Source organism: Cibotium barometz, chromosome 24 (genome assembly GCF_041138505.1).
Source record: "Cibotium barometz isolate CiBa-2024 chromosome 24, ASM4113850v1, whole genome shotgun sequence".
Classification (NCBI taxonomy): Eukaryota; Viridiplantae; Streptophyta; class Polypodiopsida; order Cyatheales; family Cibotiaceae; genus Cibotium; species Cibotium barometz.
The window spans coordinates 48,880,727-48,886,454 of record NC_141069.1 but is presented as its reverse complement, the minus strand read 5'-3'; positions in this window follow the sequence as shown (position 1 = coordinate 48,886,454).

Below are 5,728 nucleotides of genomic sequence, written 5' to 3'. Positions count from 1 at the left end.
ATTAGCCCTCGAGCTAGTCATAACATCGTGACAATAGACACTTGGGTATCATTGGGACAACCTAAACTCATCCTTACAATAAGCAATAGTCTTGCACAACGAGCCAAGGGACAAAACAATGAAGTTCCAAGTTACTTTAGATACACTCCTCAAAACAATCGAGGGAAATATGGAATTTACATTCCATGTTACCCTAGATTCCCTTGAGTATGATGTCATTCTTGGTGGAGTTTGGATAAGTGAATCGTTGTATTCACTAGATGAATCCATGCAAATAGTCACCTTGAACACTCCTATAGGCAATGTAGAATTGCCATTACGGGAGGAAGAACCTTGCAGAAGTAGGAACTTCCAACATATCTTACTGAAAAGATCCCTAGGATTTTGGTTGGATTGGAAATTACAAATAAAATCACCACAGCTCAAGCACAGCTTTATCCAACACGAGAACACAATCTCATGACCCTCGAGCTATGGGATTTGTTAGGTCAACCAACACTTATGGCCTATCTTGAAAGAATAAACTTTACACAACACTTGAACATGCCATGTTTGGGGTACTTTGAACATACAATGTATATTGAAACTAACCCCCTCAATTGCAAGTTGTTTATGGTTAAGCATGTATTGGAAGCAGATTTAATCTTGGGGCATAAATGGACTGTTGCTGTCCAAGCATCACTGTGCTTTGCTAGCGATAGAGTCATCGTGATGGTCAACGACAAAAAGTTGGCAATACCATATTGCAAGGAAGAGGATCCAACCTTAATGGATATCTATAATGCTGAACGCAAATGGATACAAGTCTCTTCCACAAAAGCCCCTCTACACAATGACCTACCATCTACATCAATAAATGACTCTGACAAAGCCTCTACTCCTTCAACCCCATCCTCACCTACGAAGTTTAATGCCAAAACCTCCCAATCAGTAGTAGCTATTCTTGAAGAAGTTTCCAAAGTCCACCAACCATCTATCTCTAACAGAGAACACAAAGGAAATGCCCCAAATCCTATGCATCTTCATCGACAAACCTCATCAAAGGAGACAACCACATGCTCAAAGGCCTCGTCATTGATAGCCACTCCACAAGAGACTCTAACCTCATCATCATCAATAATGCCCACCATGAGTCTCAAACCTAAAACCTCAGCACCAGCCAAAGTCAAGGAGGGCCCCAAATCTTCCACATCAACCCTAAAGAAAACTCTACCAAGACTCGATATCTTAATAGTATCAAAATGTGGGTGGAGAAGCAACTACTTGTAGCTCAAGGCTACTATGAAGGTGTGAATCAAATTTGGGTGCCTCGACAGTCAAAACCTCTTCCTTAATGTAGCACTCGAAAGGCAAGGAAAAAGAAAAGTACTCCACCACACCGTCCACAAAAGCCTGTACAAGTTCCTCAAAGAACTCCACCAATGCAACAAGTGTGGGTACCAAAAACACTGCTACTGCAAGCACAAGGATACTACCAAAGAAATACCAAAGCTTGGGTACCCAAGCGCATCACAAAGTCCCCTAAGCTTGCACAAAGAAGAAAACCTCAACACCAAGAACATCGGCCACCAATGTTGGAATTAGGGTTGCAGGAAAGCACACAAAGCTTGGAGAAGAAGAAGCAAGAATGCACACAACACACAATGTATTAGATTGTGTCAATGTACAAAAGATAAGTTAGCCCTAGAATGATGGGCGTATATATAAGCCGGGGGAAAAAACCTCCTAAAGAGAGAAAAAGTGCCCCGACGGTCCTAAGTCACGTGGAAGCAAAAGTCTGATATGACTCAAGTAAAGCATCAAGAACAGTCTGCACAAGAGAACGATCAGGAATAATCTCACTGCAGAAATCAATTGTTCCTTGAGATCTTTAATCTTAGCAAGAAAAACATTCATGTCATCATCTTCCTACATAATCTTCGATTCTAGCTCTTTACGCAGGTAAGAGATTTTTGCCTCGTTACGACCTGCATACAAACCAGCTAGAATATCCCAAGCCTGTTTTGCTGTTTTAGCTGAACGAATATGTGGAGTGATGTTACGTTTGACAGAAAGTGCAGTCAAGGCATGAGCCTGCGCATCTTTACCATCCCAACGAGCTTATTCAGTAGTGAAACAGCAGCAACAGTAGAGCTGCTAGAACCTGCAACATCCTCAATAGATCCTACATCCATAGAACCTGGACGTACATCCATACCCTGCACAATGTTCCACACTCCTTTTGCAACCAAAACATGCTGCATCATATATGCCCAAAGTGGGTAGTTGCTGTCTCCATCCAATTTGTCATCAGCAAACAACATGCAAAATACATCATTGTTGTTATCAGCCATGGCCATTGATTGAAACTGATGCAAAAGCTACTTGTAATGAAGCAAAGACTGAACAGAAAACAACTCGTGCTATGTAGCACGGTCCACAATAGAATACGTATGCCTGTTTTGCAGAAAACTGCACTGTCGAAATTTCTGCACCAAAATTCCTGCACAAAATGACGCGAAAACACCTGTGCAGAACTTGCAATGCAAAAACGGAGCCCGAAACGGCCTCAGATGCAATTTCTGAGAACGCAATGTCCTACGGGCTAATTTGTAGAGTATAGAAACCTGCAAGCACTCGTGAAAAGCTCACCTCAATCGGAGAACGTGAGTCGGAGGGTGCTAGCGACGTAGCTTTGGGAGCCAATGCCTACTCTAATACCAATTGTTGGAATTAGGGTTGCAGGAAAGCACACAAAGCTTGGAGAAGAAGAAGCAATAATACACACAACACACAATGTAATAGATTGTGTCAATGTACAAAAGATAAGTTAGCCCTAGAATGATGGGCGTATATACAAGCCGGGGGAAAAAACCTCCTAAAGAGGAAAAAAGTGCCCCAGCGATCCTAAGTGTGTTCACACACATCACTGCCTATATATATGGCAACAACCAAATTACAGTGTTCGTCAAACATGGGTGTCTGTGCATGTACTTCAACAACAAGTATACTATGATGGTAATTCCATCATATGGTTGCCAAAATTGAACAATGTGAAGAAAACCTCACCACCGACTTCAACCCCAACAAATTCACCTAAAGTTTGACAAGAATGGAGGCCCAAGCAATGGCAAGCAAATCACTCGACCACTCTCATGCATTTAGCACCAACACAAGAGCTTGTCTGTTCAAGCAAACCATTAACAGTCTTCCCTACTGCCTCGAGATCATTTCAGCAAATTCAAGAATCAATACGGAGACTTAGGAGCACATCAAGAAAAAAATAACAATGCTCTTGTCACCCCTTTGGAAGTGAGAAATGAGCACACAAGAAGCTGTTGCTTGCAAATCATTACCTACATGACCCATAAAATAAAATAAAATAAAAAACCCTTGGGGTCAAAACCTACAACTTCATTGAATTAGGCCATCTCACGAAATAACCCCTCACGGCCAAAAATCCTGTAATAACACGAGTTCAGGTTTCTCAAGAAATACAGTCTCATGGCTTAAGAACCAGCACTGTCATGATTTAAGCCTCATCATCACGGATTAAGCCAGATCACGCAATAGCCACTATATAATTGTTAAGCTTACTTCTTACTATTCTTTTGGCTCAATTAATGTAGTAGTTGCTCCATGAGTACGTATCCATACTCATGCACTGGAGAACATTTACACCAAAGCCTCACAATCAACAACTTCCATATACATTGTGGATGGGACGGCCATGGTGGACGAAATCCTGGTCAATGGTACAACCCATTGCCTGGAATTTTCCTTCAAATTACAAACCTCTCCAAACGACGCCACTATCTTCACAAATCAATTATCTTCAATCCTTAGTGATGAAGATATCTATATTAGCCTTGCAAGTCGACATAATTCTTTCAATCCTCACTAACAAGTGCCTACTTCAACACGTATGCCTAGGTAGCTCTATCAACATGCGTTGGAAGCTACCAACTTGCCTAGGTAGCTACTAGCATACCTTCAAAGCTCCTAATGCATGCCAGGTATAGCACTTTTTGTTGGCATGCCTAGGTAGCATCCAACATGCATTGGAAGCCACCGGCATGTATTGGAAGCTCCTAGTGCATGCCAATAGAACCCATCATGCATTAGGAGCTATCAGTGTATGTCGGCAGCTACCAACATGTTTAGGTAGCTATCAGCATACCTTGGAAGCTACAACATGCTTTGGAAGCTACCGGTATATCTAGGTAGCCCTCGACATGCCTTGGAAGCTATCGGCATGCCTAAGTAGCACTCGGAATGCATTTGAAGCTCCTAGTGCATGCCAATAGCACCCAGTATGTATTAAGAGCTACCCGGTGCATGGATGGATAGCTACTAGCATGCCTAGGAAGTACATGGTATGCATTGGTGGAAGCTCCTAGTGCATGTTGATAGAGCAACCAACTAATGCATAAGACTTATGCATGCGGCTTATGCATATAGCTAATGCATAAGCCTCATGCATAAGCTTTATGCATAATCTTGAGGCTTATGCATGAGGCTCATGCATAAGCTTTATGCATATGGCTAAAGCATAAGCCTTATACATAAGCCTCAAGCTTATGTATGAAGCTCATGCATAAGCCTCATGCATGAGGCTTATGCATAAGTTGCATACATGAGGCTTATGCATATGGCTAATATATAGGCCTCATGTATAAGGCTTATGCATATGGCTAATGCATAAATCTCATGCATGAGGCTTATGCATATGGCTAATGCATAAGTATCATGCATAAGACTTATGCATGAGGCTAGGGAATAAGCTTTATGCCATACCCTCATGCATGAGGCTAAGACATATGGCCACCTTTTGAGAGAAGCATAGCTTTCAAAACGCTATCCCCCACAGAGGGAAGAAAAAAGAACAAACCCTAATCTTAAAAGCCCTAAAGCTTACAAACCCTATAACATGTAAAGCATAAGAGAGGAAACATAAAAGAAAGAGATCTCTTATCTTATGAGGCTTTTATGTATCCATAACCTAAAAAATCAAACCAAATTAAGAAAAAAGTATTAGTAACCCTAATTTTATCCCGAATAGAAAGCATATACAAAACCCTAAACTTAATAGAAATCTTAATGAAAGTTTTTGCATAACATAGAAAACTTATTGAATCTTTTTTTTCCTTCCCTGATCTTAAAAGCCCTAAAGCTTACAAGGGCCCTATAACATGTAAAAGTATAAGAGAGGAAACATAAAATAAAGAGATCTCTTATCTTATGAGGCTTGTATGTGTCCATAACCTAAAAAATCAAACCAAATTAAGAAAAAAAGTATTAGTAACCCGAATTCTAGCCCTAATACAAAGCATATACAAAACCCTAATCTTAATAGAAATCTTTTGCATAACATAGAAAACTTATTGAATATTTTTTTTCCTTCCCATCGCAGCTTAATCCTAGGAACCCTAGATTCTACATAGAAACCCTAATAAAGAGCTTTGATGGAGAGCTCTCCATCAAAGCTCTTTATTAGGGTTTCTATGTAGAACCAAGGGTTAGGGTTAAGTTTCAATGATCAGAAGGAAAAAAGAAGAAAAGAAAAACTTAAAAGAGAGGAAAGAGAATAAAATACTCACAAGAAAGCTTTTACGGGACGCTTATTTGCATAGGAGATGAAGGAAAAGAGAAGACATACCGTGCTTGAGCTTGAGGAGGATAGGGTAGGAGAGGTAGAAGTGATAGATTAGACATTAACCTTCAAAAAACTCAAAGTATCAAGTTTAGG